The 19,629-nt window shown below is 40.3% G+C and overlaps 1 pseudogene across 1 annotated transcript; it reads left to right on the forward strand.

Moving 5' to 3' along the window:
* Positions 1–558: 558 nt before the first annotated feature.
* Positions 559–17,070, forward strand: LOC308274290 (sperm-associated antigen 5-like; annotated as a pseudogene). The gene is made up of 3 exons: positions 559–625; positions 13,530–15,670; positions 17,033–17,070. The product of its transcript is annotated as a sperm-associated antigen 5-like (transcript).
* The last annotated feature ends 2,559 nt before the right edge of the window (positions 17,071–19,629 follow it).

Consider the following 19,629-nt stretch of genomic DNA (forward strand, 5'->3'; position numbering starts at 1 on the left):
GTGAAAAGCCATGCTTTCTCGTAGTGCACACCAGTGTTTCTGGTTGAGTCATTAATAGGCATGAGGATTACTTGTGATCCTGGTGACATGGAGCTGCCAAGTCAGTGGGACTGCCCTGCAACCCCAGATTCTGTATTTCCTAGGCGGTCATTAGAAATAAGGATCTTGGTCCCAGCTCTGCTGAATCAGAATATACATTTTAAGGTCTCTGGATTTTTTTTATTGCAGTTTAAAGAGCATTTATGTAGAATAAGGGTCTGCAAACTTTTTCTATAAATAGCCAGGTAGTAAATAGTTCAGGTTTTGCAATCTCTAGTGATTCTTTAAGGTTTTAGAAGCACAGGTTTAACCTGCACTTTCCTCCTTCATAAGGGTAGAGTGGTGTCTCTGATGAAATACGGTTTCACTGGGGACTCATGGGTATTCCTCCTCCTCCTTTTTTGGTAGGCATCTTTTAAAAAGTAAGGAATTGCAGGCAGCCTAACCTTCAAAAGAACTTGGACAAAACAAGTTGGTGGCCAACCTTATCAATAGCTTTTGGTAGCAGCAGAGCTAAGTATGACCTCATACCAGCACTGGGCTAAAGTTTGTCCTGTAGCTTTCAAGAGAAGAGCCAATGATTATGGTGACCTTGGTTGAGTATGTCCTAAGTGTCATCCTCTGTTTAAGGTACCAGGATCGTCATAACAACTCCAGGAAAGGGATGATCACTAACCATCCTCTATTTACAGATTCTCCCAGTGAGAAATATAACAACTTGCCTGTGGAGTTGTACCCAGCCAGTAGATGACAGGGCTGTGGAAGGAACCCTCATAGGTCCAGAGCTAGAGTTTCAGAGCTGTTGATGATCTGTATGCTATCCTGCCTCACCAAAGAAGTTATGAGATAGTGTTCTTTAAATAATGTAGTTCTCAGCCGGGCGTGGTAGCTCACGATTGTAATCCTAGCATTCGGGAGGCTGATACCCGAGGACAGCCTCAGCTACTTAGTGAGGCCCTCTGCAACTCAGTGAGACCCGGTTTCAAAATAAGAATAAAAAATAGGGCAGGGGGTATAGCTTGGAGGTCAAATGCCCCTGGGTCCCATCCCCAGACCCGCAAAAAAAAAAAAAAAAGAAATGTAGTTCTCAAATTAGTGTAGTTCAGTCAACAGGCATCACTTGAGCCTTTTGGCACTGGGCAAATAAAGCTCATGTACTTTTCTTTCAGTGAATATTTAGTGAGCTCTTCTTGTGTCAGGTAGGATGCTAGACCCTGAGAACTCAGGATGGTAGAAGAATCCTTTTCTTTGAGGAGCTATAATCTAACTCCAGGAATCGGAAGCTGGAGAAGAGAGTCAGCAAAGTCTCCTTGGAAGAAATGATATTGGAGCTGAGACCTTTGCCAGCCACCTGCTCCTCACCTCTGCTAGAACCTCTTTGGAGCTCATCATTGCTGTGTATTCAGTGATTCTGTGTTCAACACACCAGAACACACCTGCTTCTCAGAGACCTAAGTACTGTTTACTTCATCTCTTGGGTGTTAATTCAGGCTTTGAACACTGCAGGTGAAGCTCCATGTGAAACAGAGAGGCTCACTTTGTTAGCAGGCTGTAGAGCTTGTAGGATATGCTCCACCGAGTCTCTGTGTGGGCATTGCACAGCCCTCAGTTGTGCAGCTCTTGGCTCTATGTTCAGTCCACCCACAATGTTATGGGAAGGCAGCGATGTGCAATCAGTGTTTCTTTCTGGCTGACGCCTGTGTTTTGCTGTGTTTTCCCTTTCTTCAGCCTCCTGGTTGTACTCCTATTTGGACTACAGTTAACTTGTTTTTGTGGAGTATCTTCTGCTCTGGGGTCTTCCTGAGGGACATGCCCATGATTTAGTGTTCAATGTCCCAGTGTCGGCCCAGGCTGCAGATGCAAGTGGAGCAATAATCCACCTCAAAGGTGATCCTTCTCTAAAGTATGGTTGAGTCTCAGTGGCTACTTCTACAAGAGACCCATCACTGGCTTTTCCTGTTGATCATTTAGTTCTTAAGTCCCACTGCAAAGAAGATGATGGACAAAGATTGTGCCAGTAGTTTCAAGGTAGTCATCAAACCTGGAACACGATTCTTTTATTATGCTATTAAATAAACAATTCCTTATCTATTTTCTTATGTTTCTAGGCTTGATAGCCAGCCTGTGTATTCTCAGAACCACAGAGCCAGGGTCTGGAGTCCAGGACTCTCAGCTGCCAGGCAGATAGGATTTTTCCTTCACCCTCTCCTACTTTTCCTATCAGCATTCTTTGTCTTTGGTAATAACTGCCTGCTTTGACTTGATGAATAGATGTGATGGCTCTTGGGGAAGCAAAAGGAGGGTAAGACAGGAGTATTTTTCTTACCATGTGCCAGCTTATGTAGAATTTTAAACTTTCTTTTCTTGTAAAAAAATAAATTCACAGCTTTATCCAAACATGATTGTGGCTGATATTTTGAGGTAGTTTTACCCCTCTTTTTCCTTCTGAAGAGTTTTTTTTTTTTTTTTTTTTTTTACTATAGTTGCGTTCATTATTTTTGTTGTAATGTAATGAGAAGCCCTAGTCATTCAAAAAAGACCTTGCAGCCGGGCATGGTGGCACATGTTTGTAATCCCCGCACTTGGGAGACGGAGACAGGAGGATGGTGCAGGTTTGAAGCCAGCCTCACTGGCTTACGAGACCCTGTTTCCAAATAAAATATAAAAAATAGATCTGGGAGTGTAGCCCGGAGATAGAAGGATTCCATCCCCACTACCACCAAAAACAACAACGACAACAACAAAAAGACCTTGAAGTGAAGTGTCTTGAAAATTGATTTATCTATAGGGAAGACCTGGGTCACTATTTTGTAGACATGTCATCCTAGGACAGAGCTGCTTTTTTTTTTTTTTTTTTTTTTTTTTTTTTTTTTTAGCAAATATAGCACTAAGATGTCTCTATGGGACCAAAATTGCTCTACTTTAGATATAACAAGTCCATTCCTGGCTACAGATGTCTCATTTTTATAGAAAGTATGTGCTGTGATTTCTTACTAAAAGACATGTCCCATCATTTGGAGGGAAATCTAATGATTGAAATAAAAAGTTTATTGCCACAATTTGCCTTGTACAGTTAATTATTTTCACATCCTTTAAGCCCATGTTGCGCATGTGCGCGCAAACACACACACTCAAACACACCTTCATTGAGTTAAAATTTACATACTTTGCAATTCCCCATTAAAGCATATGGCTCATGGTTTGAAGCTATCATTCTTTCCTATCCTGCCCACCCTGAGTGGCCAGCATGCTTTGTGATGGTCTCTTCAACAGGACTAAGTCTGTTTCCATGGCTACAAATACCAGCAGCTGGCTTGGCATCTTCACAGAGGTTTTCAACATCTTAGGACTAGATGAGCCAGGGAAGAATGGCACAGTATTCAGAGATCTAACACTAATTTGATTTCTTGGTGGCATGTGAAGAAGGAAAAGCACCTTGCCTGACTTGAGTAACAGACTTTGCCGTCCTTTTTAAAATGAGAGAGGCACTTCTCATGATCTATAGTTTGGTATTTTTATTTATTCTTGAAAAAAATTTTATTATTGAATCTTAAAAAAATTTGAATAAGCCACCTGCTCTTAGTTCTTGAGTAACCCTTTATCTGTTTCTACTTGCTTGTTTTTGGAGATATAACTGCTTCACCTGCTCTCAATTACTTTTGATTTGATTAATGATAGATAGCACCTCTGATGTCATGCTGGTAACAACTGATGAAGTTTGATTCAAGCACCTTTCCCCAGCCTCAGCCTGTAAATTTTCTTTGAAACCTGTTTTTGAGACTTGCTAAGGCACATGCTTTTCTCTCTCCTCACATGGCCACCCCATGAATGCTCTTTCTCTTGCAAAACTGGTCTTTTCAGTGATTGGCATACTGCCCAGTAGGCAAAATGAGCCTGGTTTGGTAACATATTTAATATCAATAATAACAAATAGACTTCAAATCTTTCAAAAGTATGTGTGGGAGGCACTGAGGATGGAACCCAGGAGCCTTCTACCTCTGGGATATAACCTCAACCCCTTTTTAAAAATTTTTATTTTATAAAAAAGTCTTAAGTTGCTGAAAGCCTCACTAAGTTGCTGAAGATAACTTTGAACCTGCAGTCCTTCTGTCTCATCTAAGTACTGGGATTACAGGTGTGTGCCACCACACCTGGCTTGTGATATCATTTTATAGAAGAAACCGAGGTGTCTTAGAGGTCATGACTTGTTCATAGTTACAAAGCTGCTTAGTTGCTGAACTGAGATGGACCTTGTATTATTGATTCTGCTTTTAGTTCTTTCCATGAGACCAGCCTTCCAATGAGTCATTGATATCTCTAGAGATGTTTTCAGGCATTTTTTATTCACTTCCTATTCTTGCTGTCTGGGTAAATTACCATAAATTTAGTAGCTTAAAATAACTCATGTTAGCTGGGCGTGGTGGCGCATGCTTGTAATCCCTGCGCTTGGGAGGCAGAGACAGGAGCATCACGCAGGTTCGAAGCCAACCGTGCTGGCTTAAGAGACCCTTTTTCTAAAAATAAAATAGGTCTGGGAGTATAGCCCGAAGATAGAAGGGCTTCCAGGAACCCCAGTACCACCACAAAAACAAAACAAAACAAAAAAAACTCATGGTATCATATACTTCTAAAAGTCAGAAGTACTCCAATTAGTGTATCAGCAGGGCTGTGTTCCTTCTGGAGGCCCTTGAGAAGAATCTGTGTTCTTATCTCTTCCAGCTTCTAGAGGGCATCCACGTTTGGCTCATGCCCCCTTCCTCTGTTGTCAAAGCCAGCAGTACAGAGTGTTCAGATCTCAACATCTCTTTCTCTCGTGTTCGTTCTCTTCTCTCTCTCTCTCTCTCTCTCTCTCTCTCTCTCTCTCTCTCTCACACACACACACACACACACACACACACACACACACCTTTCTCTCTTTGGCTTCTGCTTCCCTCATTACATCTTCTCTCATTGCCCCTCCTGCCTCCCTCTTACAAAGGACCCCTTGTAATTACACTGTACGTGATAATTTTTTCACTTCAAAATCCTTCCCTTGCTGGGCATGGTGGCACACTCTTGTAATCCCTGCACTTGGGAGGCTGAAACAGGAGGATCACACAGTTTCGAAGCCAGCCTCAGCTAATGAGTGAGGCTCGCAGCAAATTAGACTCTGTTTCCAAATTAAGTATAAAAAACTAGGTCTGGGAGTATATCCTGGAGGTAGAAAAGCCCCTGGGTTCCATCACTTTCCTTGTCATGCGTGGTGGCACACACCTATAATCCCAGGTAGGTTGAGACAGGAGGATTGCAAGTTCAAGGACAGCCTCAGCAAGTAGTAAGACCCTCATCAACCTAGTGAGACACTGTTTCAAAATAAACATAAATAGGGCTAGGGTATAGGCTGAGGGAAGAATGCCCTGGGTTTAATCCACAGTATTTCTCACACACATACACACACACACACACTCCTTACCTCAAGCACATCTAAAAAGTTTCTCTTGCCAAGTAAGATAACATCTGCACACATTCCTGTCAGGGTGCAGATATCTTTGGTGAAATATTTTTTCATATATCTTTAAAAATTTGCTAGTAAATTTGAGAATTTCTGGTCTAAACAAAGTTAAATATGACTTCTCTAAACTTTGAGAATAATTTCTAGAGCTTACATTTGTTGTGACTATTTGTTTTAACAGTTATTGGGATTAAACCCAGGGGCACTCTAACTCTGAGCTACACTTCCAGACCTATTTTTTATTCTTTATTTTTTGTTTATTTATTTATTTATTTATTTTTAACATATTAAAAGTGGAACATATTAAAAGTGGCATACATTCAGACTGCTTGGTACCCTCTCCCTTTGCTTCCCCATTACCCCCTCTCAACAATGAGTGTTCAGGTTAACCATGCTACATTCATACTTTTACACATATTCAGAGGTAGTTCCTCCACTAATCAACCTCAGCCTTCTTCCTCTCCTATCCTTCCATTCTAGCTTTGCTGAGGTTTCCCCTCCATTATTTAGAGTCCCCCTGGTATTCCTAATACTCCCTAGTTTGGGCATATTAGAGAAAACATATGTCCCTTGTCTTTCTGTGATCTCACTTAGCATAATGTTCTCCAGATCTTTCCATCTTCTTGTGAATGACACGATTTTCTTCTTCCTTATAGATGAATGGAATTCCATTGTGAGCATTTCCTATAATTTTGCAATCCATTCTTCTGTTGATGGAGACTAGGTTGGTTCCATATTTTGGCTATTATGAATTGTGCTATTATGAACATGAGTATGCATATGTTACTGTAGTTCTCTGATTTCAACCCCTTTGGACAAATACTCAGAAGTGCTATAGCCAGATCATATGGTGGATCTACTCCCAGTTTTTTAAGGAATCTCCACATTGATCTCCATAGTGGCTGAACTAGTTTGTACTCCCACCAACAGTGTAAAAGAGTTCCTTTTCCCCCACATCCTCACAAGCATTTGTTGTTGTTTGATTTCTTTATGTTTGCCACTCTGATTGGGGTTAGATTGGAATCTCAGTGTAGTTTTGATTTGCATCTCCCTGATGGCTAATGATGCAGAACATCTTTTCATGTATCTATTGGCCATTTGAATCTCTTCTTTTGTGAAGCATCTATTTGATTCAGTTGCCCATTTCTTGATTGGGTTATTTGTTTTGCTAGTGTAGAGTCTTTTGAGCTCTTTGTATAGTCTGCATATTAGCCCTCTATCTGAGTGGTGGCTGGTAAAGGACTTCTCCCATCCTGTAGGCTTTCTCTTTAGGTTCTTGATGGTTTCCTTTGATGAGAAGAAACTTTTTAGTTTGATGCCATCCAACTTGTTAATTCTTGCTTTAATTTCCTGCGCTTTGGAGATTTTGTTGAGAAAGTTACTGCCTGTGCCTATATGTTGGAGTGTTGAGCCTATGCCCTCCTCTATTAACTTCAGAGTCTCTGGTGTAATTTTGAAGTCTTTGATCCATTTTGAGTTGATTCCTGTGCATGGGAGAGGTAAGGATTTAGTTCCATCTTTCTACAAATGGATAGCTAGTTCTCCCAGTACCATTTGTTGAAAAGGCTGTCTTTTCTCCAGCATGTGAGTTTGGTCCCTTTGTCAAAGATCAGTTGACTATATATGTGTGGGTTTGTTTCTGTATCTTCTATTTTGTTCCACTGGTCAGTATGCCTGTTGTTATGCCACTACCATGCCGTTTTTATTGCTATTGCACTATAGGATAATTTGAAGTCCAGGATTGTGATGCCTCCTGCCTAGTTCCTATTGCTGATTATTGCTTTGGCTATTCTAGGTCTTTTATTTCTCCATATAAAATTCATGACTGATTTTTCTAGGTCTATGAAGAATGTTGTTGGTATTTTATTTTACTTTATTATTTATTTATTTATTTATTTATTTATTTATTTATTTCTACGGGTCTGGGGATGGAACCCAGGGGCATTCGCCCTCCGAGCTACACCTCCTGCTCTATTTTTTATTCTTTATTTTGAAGCCAGGTCTCACTGAGTTGCAGAGGGCCTCACTAAGTAGCTGAGGCTGTCTGTGACCCGTGATCCTCCAGTCTCAGCCTCCCAAATGCTGAAATTACAAGCGCGCGCCACCATGCCCGGCTTGTTGTTGGTATTTTAATAGAAATTGCATTGAATCTGTAGATCACTTTTGGCAGAATGGCCTTTTTAATGATATTTATTCTGCCTATCCATAATCAAGGAAGATCTTTCCATCTTCCAAGGTCTTCTTCAATTTCTTTCTTTAATGTTTTATAGATTTTGTTGTAGAGATCTTTTACATCTTTGGCTAGGTTTATTCCTAGGTACTTCATTGGTTTTGAGGTTATTGTGAATATAACTGTTTTCTTTATTTCTTTCATTGTGGATTCATTGTTGGCATAAAGAAAAGCCACTGATTTCTTTAGATTGATTTTTGTATTCTGCAACTTTGCTGAATTAGTTAATCAGCTCCAGTATTCATTTGGTTGACTTCTTTGTAAGGATAGCTTTAATTCCTCTCTTCCTATTTATTTTCTTTTATTTCCTTCTCTTGTTTTATTGTTGTCACAACATTCTCAAGGACTATATTGAAAAGGAGTGGTGATAGTGGGCATCCTTATCTTGTTCCTGATTTTAGGGGAAATTCTTGCAGTTTTTCCCCATTCAATATGATGTTGGCTTTGGGTTTATTGTATATTGCCTTAATGATGTTGAAATATGTTCTTTCTATTCCAGTATTTTTAACATGAATGGGTGTTGGATTTTGTCAAATGCTTTTTCAGCATCTATTGATATGATCATGTGGTTTTTGTACTCAGTTCTATTTATGTGGTGAATAACATGTATTGATTTACATATGTTGAACCAGCCTTGCTTTTCTGGGATGAAACCAACTTGGACATGGTGTACAATTCTCTTGATATGGTTTTGAAGGCATATAGCTAGTATTTTGTTTAGAACTTTTGCATCTGTGTTCATCAAGGATTGGTCTGTAATTTTCCTGTCTTGAGGTATCTTTATTTGGTTGAGGATTAATGTAATACAGGCCTCATAGAAGGAATTTGGGAGAATTCCATCTCTTTCAATTCAGGTATAAACCCATCAGGGCCTGGGCTTTTCTTTGATGGCAGAATTTTTATTGCAGTTTCTATTTCTCTGGTTGCTATTGGTTGGTTTAGGCTTGCTATATCCTCTTGGTTCAGTTTAGGTAGGTTATATGTGCTTAGAAATATATTGATTTCTTCCATGTTTTCCAGTCTATTGAAGTATAAATTTTCAAAATAGTTTCTAATAATCCTTTGATTTCTCCACTGTCTGTGATGTCTCCTTTTTTCATTTGTAATTTGAATAATTTGAGTTGATTCTCTCTTTCTTTTGGTTAAGTTTGCCAGGGATTTGTCAATCTTATTAATCTTTTCAAAGAACCAGCCTTTTGTTTTGTTGATACTTTGAATTTTTTTTGTCCTCTATTTCATTTATTTCTGCTCTAATTTTAATAATTTCCTGCTTTCTGCTAGCTTTGGGATTAGACTGTTGCAGTCTTTCTAGGTCCTTGAGATGTGTCATGTTGAATGGATTAGGTTGTTTACTTGGTGACTCTCTGTTCTTATGTGGGCACTCAATGCTATAAACTTTTCTCTTAACACCACCTTCAAAGTGTCCCATAAGACAGGTCTGGTGGCGCACACTTGTAATTTCAGTACTTGGGAGGCTGAGACAGGAGGATCTGGGTTTGTGATCAGCCTCAGCTACTTAGTGAGGCCCTCCGCAGCTTAGTGAGATCCTGTTTTAAGATAACAAAATCAGGCCGGGGATTTAGCTCAGAGCTAATATGCCCCTGGGTTCAATCCTCACTACCTGTACATAGATTTTGGTAAGATTTTGGTGGATTTTGTTAAGTTGTGTCTCTATTTATTTTTATTTTTTTGTGGTACTGGGGTGGAACCTAGGGGCTTTTTACCTCCGGGCTATACTCCCAGACCTATTTTATATTTTATTTGGAAACAGGGTCTCACTAAGTTGCTAAGAACCTCACTAAATAGCTGAGGCTGGCTTTGAAGCTATATGATCCTCCTGTCTCAGCCTCCCAAGTTCTGGGATTACAAGCGTGCACCATCATGCCTGGCTTGTGTCTCTATTTTTATTTAATTCTAGAAATTCCTTTATTTCTCCCCTTATTTCTGATCTTACCCATTTGTCATTCAATAATATATCATTCAATCTCCATGTATTTAAATAGTTTCTTTTGATCTTTCTGTTGTTGATTTCTACTCTAATTTTATTATGGTCTGAAAAGATGCAGGGAATTATATTACATCTTTTGAATTTACTGGTGCTTGCTTTGTGGCCCAGGATGTGATCTATTTTGGAGAAGATCCCATGGGCTGATGAGAAAAATGTATTATGCATTAGAGAATTTCCCTCTTCCTCCTTCCCATCCTCTCAGTTGAGCCACCTTATTTGTTCAACTATAGTATCTGCTTCTTCTAAAGATCCTCCTATGACCCATTTTCTCCCTAACTTTTACATAATAGGAATAGAATCTGATTTTCTATTTTTTGTGACTAACTAATCTCACTTATCATAATGTCCTCCAGTTCCATCCATTTCTCTGTAAATAACATAATTGTGTTTTTCTTTATGGCTTAGTAAAATTCTACTGTGTACTATCCCATAGTTTTATAAAAATCCTTTCACCTGTTGATAGACATCTTGGCTGGTTCCATAGTGTGGCAACAGTGAATTGTGTAGCTATTAACATAGATACATATGCATTAGTTGGTAGTTTAGTTTCCATTCTTTTGGGTAGATACCCAGAAGTGGTGTTGCTGGATCATATGATAAGTTTGTTCCCATTCTTCTGAGAATTGGAACCACTTTTCAAAGTAGTTACACTAATTTGCAGTCCCACCAATAATGTATTCCTTTCCAGTTGTTGTTGTTTGTGTTTTGAATGATTGCCATTCTAGTTGGAGTTAGGTGAAATCTCAGGGTAGTTTTGTTTGCATCTCTCTGATTGCCAGTGATGTTGAGCATTTTTTCATGCATTTATTGGCCATTTGAATTTCTTTTGTGAAGTGTCTATTTAGTTCACTTGCCCATTTTTTGGTTGGGTTATTAGTTTTCTTAGTGCTTAGTTTCTTGAGTTCTCTGTATATTCTAGATATTAGTCCTCTATCGGAGGAGTAGTAGGAAAAAAATCTTCTCCCGTTCTGTTGGATCTCAGTTGGGGGTCTAGATATTTTCCTTTGCTGTACAGAGGCTCTACAGTTCAATGCAATCCCAAGTATTGATTCACCTTTTAGTTTCTTGTGCCTTTGGGGTCTTGTTAGAAAGTTTTTTTAATCTGTGTCTATGTGTTACAGTGTTGAACCTATGCCCTCTTCAAGAAGCCTTAAGGTCTCTGTTCTAATTTCCAAGTCTTTAATCCATCTTGAATTGACTCTTGTGCATGTGAGAAAGTGGAATTTATTTCTATTGTTCTGCAGATGGTTAACCAGTTTTACCAACATCACTTGTTGAAGAGGCTATCTTTTTCCAGTGTATGTTTTTGGCACCTTTGTCAAAAATGAGTTGGCTGTAAATGTGTGGATTTGTTTCTGAGTCTTTTATTCTGCTCCATTGGTCTGTGTATCTGTTTTTGTGACAGTATCATGCTGTTTTTTATTACTATAACTTTGTAGTATAGTTTAAAGTCAGGTACTGTGATTCTTCCTGCATGGTTTTTGTTTCTACTTTGGCTATTTTGGATTTTTTGTTGTTCCAAATAAATTTAAGGACTGATATTTCTGTCTCTGAGGAATGACTTTTGTAATTTAATGGGTATTGTGTTGAATCTGTATATCACTTTTAGAAGTATGGTCATTTTGATGATATTTATTCTGCCTATTCATGAACATGGAAGATCTTTCCATCTTTTAAGATCTTCATCAATTTCTTTTTTCAGTGTTTTATAATTTTCTTTCTAGAGGTCTTTTACCTCCTTGGTTAAGTTTATTCTTAAGTAATTTATTTTTTTGTGGGATATCCTGAGTAAAAGTGTTTTCTGGATTTCTTTTTTAGTAGATTTATGGTTGGTATACAGAAAAGCTTCCAAGTTTTTAAGATTGATTTTGTATCCAGACATGTTGCTGAATTTGTTGATCAGTTCTGTAAGCTTTTTGGTTGAGTTTGTTGGGTCTTCTAAGTATAGTATCATATCTTCTGCAAATAGTGAAAGTTTGAGTTTTTCTTTTCCTACTTGTACTCTTTTGATTTCCTTTTCTTGCCTTATTGCTCTAGCTAGAGTCTCAAGTACTGTACTGAAAAGAAGTGGTGATAATAGACATACTTGTCTTGTTCCTGTTTTTAGGGTTAATTCTCAAAGTTTTTCCCCATTTAATATGATGTTGACTGTGGGCCTATGGTAGAATGCCTTTATGATGTTGAGGTATGTTCTTTCTATTCTGATTTTCTGCAGTAATTTTAGTATAAATGGATGTTGGATTTTGTCAAATGCTTTTTCAGCATTTATTGAAATGATCATGTGATTTTTGTCTTTTGTTCTGTTTATGTGATGAATTATATGGATTGATTTTCATATGTTGAACCAGCATTGTTTTTGCATCCAAGTTCATCAATGATATAGGTCTGTAGTTTTCCTTCCTTGAGTTGTCTTTATTTGGTTTTGGTATTAATGTGATGTTGGCTTTATAGAATGTATTTGTGAAAGTCTCATTTTTTTCTATTTCATGAACTTGATTGAGGAGTATCAGAATTAGCTCTTTTTCTTCTTTTTCTTTTCTTTCTTTCTTTTTTTTTTTTTGTGGTACTGGGGAAGGAACCCAGGGGCATTCTACCTCCAAGCTATACTCCCAGACCTATTTTTTAGTCCTTTTTTATGGTTTTGAAACAGGGTCTCACTGAGTTGTGAAGGGCTGTGGAAAGTAACTGAGGCTGTTTGTGAACCATGATCTTCCAGTCTCCACCTCCCAAATGCTGGTATTATAAGCATGCACCACCATGATGAGCAGGGATTAGCTCTTCTTTAAAGGTTTTATAAAATTCCCTTGGGAAACCATTGGGTCCTGGCCTTTTCTTTGATGGTAGCTCTTTATTGCTATTTCAATCTCTTTGATTGCTATTGGTTGGTTTAAATTTTCTGTACCTTCTTGACCTAGTTTAGGAAGGTTGTATTTATCTGAAAAATTATCAATTTCTTCCACATTTTCCATTTTGTAGGAGTATAGTTTTTCAAAACAGTTTCTGATAATCTTCTGAATTTTTACACTGTCAGTGATAATATCTTCTTTTTCATCTCTTTGTAATTTGGGTTGGTTCTCTTTCTTTTTTTTGTTTAAGTTGGCTAGTGGTTTATCTTTTTGATTTTTTTCAAAAAACCACCTTTTGGTTTTGTTGATTTTCTGTATTGTTTTTTATTCTCTATTTCATTTATTGGGGAGTTGAGGCCATTTATGTTCAGTGTGATTATTGAGAAATGATTTTTAATTCCTAACATATTGAGATTTAACTTCTGTTTGAGGTAATGTTTGTTCTTATTTGCCTAGTTGTTTGCTGGATGGAAATTCTTGTTTCTCTGGTTCTGGCATATATGACTTATTTCTTCTTTGTAGTTAATCTCTTTGTGTATTTTCTCTAGTGCTGGTTTAGAAGACATAAATTCCTTCAGCTTTTGTTTGTCATGTAAGATTTTTATTTCCCAGTCTAATTTGAGAGATAGTTTTGCTGGGTAGAAAATTTTTGGCTTTAAGTTGTTTTCTTTCAGATTTTGAAATATGCTATTCCAGGCCCTTCTGGATTTAATGACTTGGTTTGAAAAGTCTGGAGTGATTCTAATTGGTTTGCCTCTGAATGTCACTTGGTTTTTTGTTTTTCTTGCCTTTACGATTCTCTCCTTAGAGGTTCAAATGAAGATGGCCAGTGAACATGGAACTCTATTTAACCTGAGATGCGGGCAAGCTGCCTTTGGTCTTGAAGATGTGATGTGTGAAAAAGCTGAACCTCAGCCTATTTTCTTTCCCCCTCCCAACTTGGAAAACCAGCTATGAGGACTCCTCTCTGAGAACTTGTTCTGCAGCCTGATGCCCTTACCAACTCAGGAAAAGGGCCTCCTTTGTGCTCCTCACTGATTCCATCACTGTACAAGCTGGGGCTGTAGGAAGGCAGCAACAACTCATCTCTACTGTATTTTGTCAATGCCAAGAAGACTAACTCCTCTTCAGAACAGGTCAGTCATCCTTCAAAGTTGCTAGAAGCTTGTCAGTATGAATCATATAAACAGTTCCTACACCTGACTTCCCCAAATAAATTCTACTCCAAAAACCTCTGAGAAAACAGTAGACCCAGTGGACGACTATGTAGTTAAAACCATGAGCCTTGTACCTACTCTATTGGAGCAGCAACAAGACATTACACTTGAGGCCTATCCAGATGGCAGAGATACAGCAGCTTCCTGAGTAAGCCTTTGAGGCCAGTAGATCTGGAGAGAAAGGTGGCTTCTTGCATAGAAGACAGCTTTTTACATTTCAGGATTCTCTATCCCAACTCTTGGAATATCCACCAAATCCATGTTCTGAGCAACAACTACACTGCTCCAAGGAAAGCCTGAGGGACAGTAGGACTGAAGCTGTGTCTGAGAACTTAGTACCTTCTGAAAGTAATGCCTTTTCACCTGCCTCCATGTTGTGGCTTTCCTCTTCACCTGCCTTGGCAGAAGACTTCCCCATCAACCATGTGGATCCAGAGGAGGAAATTATAGAGCACAGAGTTATAGAGGAGAGAGAAATGAGCTCTCCCACACTTCCCGGGGAGGTTGAATTGGGAGGTCAGGTATTTATCTCAAATGTGGAAGATGTTCCATCCCCATGCCTAATGCCAAATCTAGTAAAAATGGAATCCCAGGCAGCTCCAGGTCCAGCAGTAGAAGATTCTGGTGGGATTTTTGACTCTGAGTCAACAGAGACTTGGATATCCCCATTGGCCTGGCTAGAAAAAGATGTAAATATCTCAGCTATGCTAGGAAACCTCCACCAAAGCTTTTTCCTTCCCTCGGTGCTTCAGGATGCTGCCATTGGCACTACCCCTTTCTCTGCTTGCTCTGTGAGGACTTGGTTTACACCTCCAGCACTCAGGAAAAGAGTACGGACAAATCTCAGGCAGGCTTGCTGGACACCAAGGATAGCACTTCAGTGGCAGAGCTCCTTCCGCAGAGCTGTTGTCCTCCAAATCTGACTTCCTTGTCTTGACATGACCTAGATGATAACCTGCTGAACTCTCTTGTCATTCTGGAGATTCTCTCTCCCCAGCTGCAGGATTGGAGGAGCCAGATGGCTGTCCTTCACCAAGAAGCTTGGGATAGTAGCACAGAGACTGATGTCTTTCCTAGTGGGGTAACGAAGAAACCTCAGCATCCTCAGGAGAGCCAAGAAATTAGGCCTTGCAGAAGGCCAAAAATGTCACACAATCATGGGGGCTAGTCTCCAAAGAGTTGACATTTTTGTTTCACCTGACCCTGTTGCACATATAAGAAGGTAAAACAACTGTGAGTCAAGAGTCTTGGTGTGCAGAAACCTTGGTCTCCTACTCTTGTTTTGATGTGTTGAAGAAATTGAGGGTAAAGAGCCTCAAAACAGAGAGGAGGCAAGACACAGAGAAGAGCTGGCCCTCAGAAGCAAAGATGCAGCAGAGACAGTGCTAGAAGCTTTTTGTGCACATGCCAGCCAGTGCATCAGCCAACTAGAACAGGATGTGACTTCCATGAGGAAATTCAGAGGCCTCTTTCAGGAGGTCCAGGCCCAGCTGGTAGGGCTTCATACAGAACAGGAAGAGCTGGCTCAGCAGACAGAGAGTCTGACTTCTACCTTAGAACAAGACTGAACATCCATGCAGCTGGATTATGTGACATGGAGAGCTTTGCTGAGTCTGTCTCGACAGCTCACAGAAAAACTCACAACCAAGAGCTGGCAGGACCTGCAGGAGCGTGATCCTGTAATTGAGGAGAAGCAGAAGGTTTCCAGGCAGCTGGAAAAAGTCTGTGCCCATTTAAAGTACTGCAAAGGCCAAATAGAACAACTGAAGTTGGAAAACAGTTGCTTAGCAACAGATCTCTGGGCTCAACTGCAGATTCTGACCAACCTGGACAGAAGCTGTGTGTGGTGGTACATACCTCTCAGCTACTTGGGAGGCTGAGATGAAGGATCAGTTAAACCCAGGAGTTTAAGACCAGCCTGGAAAACATGGAGATCCCATCTTAAAAGGGAGCTGGGTGTGGTGATGCATGCTTGTAATACCAGTACTTGAGAGGCTGAGACAGGAAGATTGTATATTTGAGGACAGCCTCATCAAATAGTGAGACCTTCATTAATCTAGCAAGATGCTCTTTCAAAATTAAAATAAAATATGGCTGGGGACTTAGCTCAGAGGTAGAATACCCCTGGGTTCAATCTCCAGTCACACACACACACACATACACACACACACACACACACACACACACACACACACACACACAGAATCACTGAAAGCTAGATTCTACTTCATCCCTTTTTACCTGTAAATATTTTTTTTTTATTCAACACCAGGACCTATTGGCTTAGAGCCAACTTTGTTTGATACTATTTAAATAAAGTATATTTAATGTATGCCTTAAAAAAAGATTCTCTCCTTGGCTTCTCCATTAGTCAGTTTTACTATTATGTGGCACAGTGAACCTTTTCTCTGATCTTGTCTAAAGGGGGTTCCATAAGTTTCCTGTACCTGTTTATCAACCTCTTGCTCTATGTTCGGAAAATGTTCTGATACTACTTCTTTGAAAAGATTGTTGATCCCTTTGACTTCACCTTCTATTTTTCTTTTCTATGACATTTATTCTTAGGTTAGCTTTTTAAAGATGGGCCCATATTTCTTCAGTGTACAATTCATGCTGTCAAATTGTTTTTTCTAAGTTATATACTATGCATTCATTTTTGGAGTGATTATCTTCTAGGAGTGAGATTCTGTTCTCCATGTGGTATAATCAATTGTTTATAGTTTGAGTTGATGCCCTCAGTTCAATGATTGCATCTTTTTACTTTTTACTTTTTACTTTTTTTGTGTGTGTGGCCTGAGGATGGAACCCAAGGGCTATCTACCTCTGGGCTACAGCCCCAGCTCCATTTTATTTTTTATTTGGAAATAGGGTCTTGCTAAGTTGCTGAGAGCCTCACTAAGTTGCTGAGGGTGCCTGTGAACCTGTGATCCTTCTGTTTCAGCCTCCCAAGTATGGGATTACAAGCATGCACCACCATGCGTGGCCAATGATTGCATTTTTTATTTTTTTTTCAGTCTCTCTGTAAATTCTTTTTTGAAGTCCTGTATTTTCTCTACTGTTAGGTTCCTGATTTGACCTTCTGGAGATCTCTGGAATTCTATGTTGTCAGGTTCAGTTATTGTGGTGTTGTGTTAGCTCATTGCTTCCTTGTTATTCTTCCTTCTCATGATTTCAGAAGTTTGTATCTTTTGCTTTTGATAGATTGCTGTCAGTCTGTAAATGTCAGCTGGTATATCTAAGGGCAAGTTGTATTGTATTCAACAGTGAATGTTGAGTGAGGAGGAAAGTGAAGTCGTTAATGCTGCTAGAGAATTGGGCTCCCAGCTTCTGTAAATAACATGTGCTATTTTCTCTTACTTAAAAAAAAATGTAGTTAGGCGTGGTGGCGCACACTTGTAATCCCCATGCTTGGGAGGCTGAGACAGGAGGATTGCGCAGGTTCAAAGCCAGCCACGCTGGCTTAAGAGACCCTGTTTCCAAATAAAAGTATAAAGTAGGTCTGGAAGTGTAGCCCGGAGGTAGAAGGGTTTCCAGGAACCCCACTACCACCAAAAAAAAAAAAAAAAAAATATATATATATATATATATATATATATATATGTGTGTGTGTGTGTGTGTGTGTGTGTGTGTGTGTGTGTAAAGAAAAATAGGAATCTCTGTAGATGTCCTGCCCATGGTGACAATGACCAAAGCCTGCAGCACGGCGAGCTGGGTCTGGAGCCAGCGAGGTCGGGCCTAGAGCCTGCTGCACGTCGAGGCCAGGCCTGGAGCCTGTCATGGGGCAAGGCTAGGTCTGGAGCCTGCCATGGGGCAAGGCCAGGTCTGGAGTCAGCGAGGCCAGGTCTGGAGTCAATGAGGCCACACCCGGAGTCTGCCCCACAGCGAGGCCGGGTCTGGAGCCAGAGAGGCTGTGCCCAAAGCCTGCAGTATGGTGAGGTCAGGTCTGGAGCCAGTGAGGCCAGGTCCAGAGCCTGCCATGTGACGAGGCTGTATCTGGAGCCAGTGAGGCCAGGCCTGGGGCCTGCCCTGTGGCAAGGCTGGGTCTGGAGCCAGCAAGGCTGGGCCCGAAGCCTGCTGCGGGGTGAGGCCAGGACTGGAGCCAGTGAGGCCAGGCCCGGAGCCTGCCACACAGTGAGGTTGGGTCTGGAGCCAGTGAGGCTGGGCCTGGAGCCTGCCACATGGTGAGGTTGAGTCTGGAGCCAGTGAGGCTGGGCCCGGAGCCTGTTGTGTGGCAGGCCTGGGATGGGGGCCTGCTCCACAGCAAAGGGCTAGCAGGTCCCTGCAACCATGTGGCCAGAAAGCTTTAGAAGCTGCTGCTGCCTTACCTCATCTCTCAGCAGATTCCCAGATCCAAGTGACTTCTATTAATAAAAAAATTGGTTATGAGTGGATCATCTTGTCAAAGTTACTCACCTTCTCAGGATTTCTTTCAGTAAGTGGAAATAAGTGTAAAAATTAAAGGGGCTTCCAAGGAAGAAAGAAACTGTAATTAATTGGATATGGAGAAATAGAAGCTCTAATACATTGTTGGTGGGATTGCAAGTTGGTGCAACCACTTTGGAAAACAGTATGGAAGATCCTCAGAAGAAGGAAAACTAACTTACCATATGATCCAGCAATACCACCTCTGGGTATCTACCAAAAAGAATGAAAACCAAAATACCAAACTAATGCATTAGCAACTATGTTCATAGCTGCACAGTTCACCATTGCCAAACTGTGGAACCAGCCAAGATGTCCTTCAACAGATGAGTGGATTTCAAAACTATGGGATGTGTACACAATGGAATTTTTCCCAGCCATAAGGGAGAACAAAATTATGTCATTTACATGAAATGTCACAAAAATAAGAAATCAGATGCTTTTCCTAATGTGTGAAAACTAGGGAGAAGTGGGTAACAGGAGGAGCTCTATATGAAGAAGGGATCCTACAGAGGAGCAATTAAGTTGATCTATCTGAGGGGATGGGAGTGGGGAAGAGGGAAACTCTTTAAAGCACATGATATACTTAAACATATCAAAGTCAATCAGGAAACCAAGCATGGGTAGGAGGGAGGGGGAGGGAAGGGATTATGGATTGGGTAAGGGCTGATTGTGTGATGTGTGCATGTATATCTCCACAGGTATTTTTTTATCCCATTAAGATGTATGACTACAATGCACCAATAAAAATTTATTTTAAAAAAGACAAGGAAGAGAAAAAAGAAAAGGGATAGAGAGAAGAGAGTAGGTATGTACAAGGGAAGAAGCTTGGGAGAGGGCTTTGGAAGAGAGTGAAAAAACAGGCTCACACACACACACACACACACACAGAACAAAAAAAATCAACAACAAATTAATGCAACTCTACAAACGTATTCAGACTGGGCTTCTGCAGTCTCAGTCTCTCTCTCTCTCTCTCTCTCTCTCTCTCTCTCTCTCTCTCTCTCTCTCTCTCTCCAGACACTGAGTGCCACTGGCACCTTTCCTTCTGCAATCCTGGTTCTCTGAGTTTTTCTCAGTCTATGCAGATGGCTGTTATCAATAAGGCTGGATCTAGTGTTATGCACCACAGATGTGGAGTCTCAGTCTCTCCCTGCCTTTATAGGTGGTGGATGACTCTGAGTCCAAACCCAATGTAAGAGTGTTTGTTCTCCACAGCTAGGGCTGGACTGGCCTGACTCCTACCTGTTTACCATGATTAGGTGGTTTGTTATGATCCCAGAGATCCTACTAGTTGGATCTAGTGTTAAGTATATGTCTCCCCCAACACTTTCCACTGTTGCAGAGCCTAAGTCTGTTTGAGCCTCTGCTATGTC

Source organism: Muscardinus avellanarius (assembly GCF_963383645.1).
Source record: "Muscardinus avellanarius genome assembly, chromosome: 1".
In the NCBI taxonomy this organism is placed as follows: domain Eukaryota; kingdom Metazoa; phylum Chordata; class Mammalia; order Rodentia; family Gliridae; genus Muscardinus; species Muscardinus avellanarius.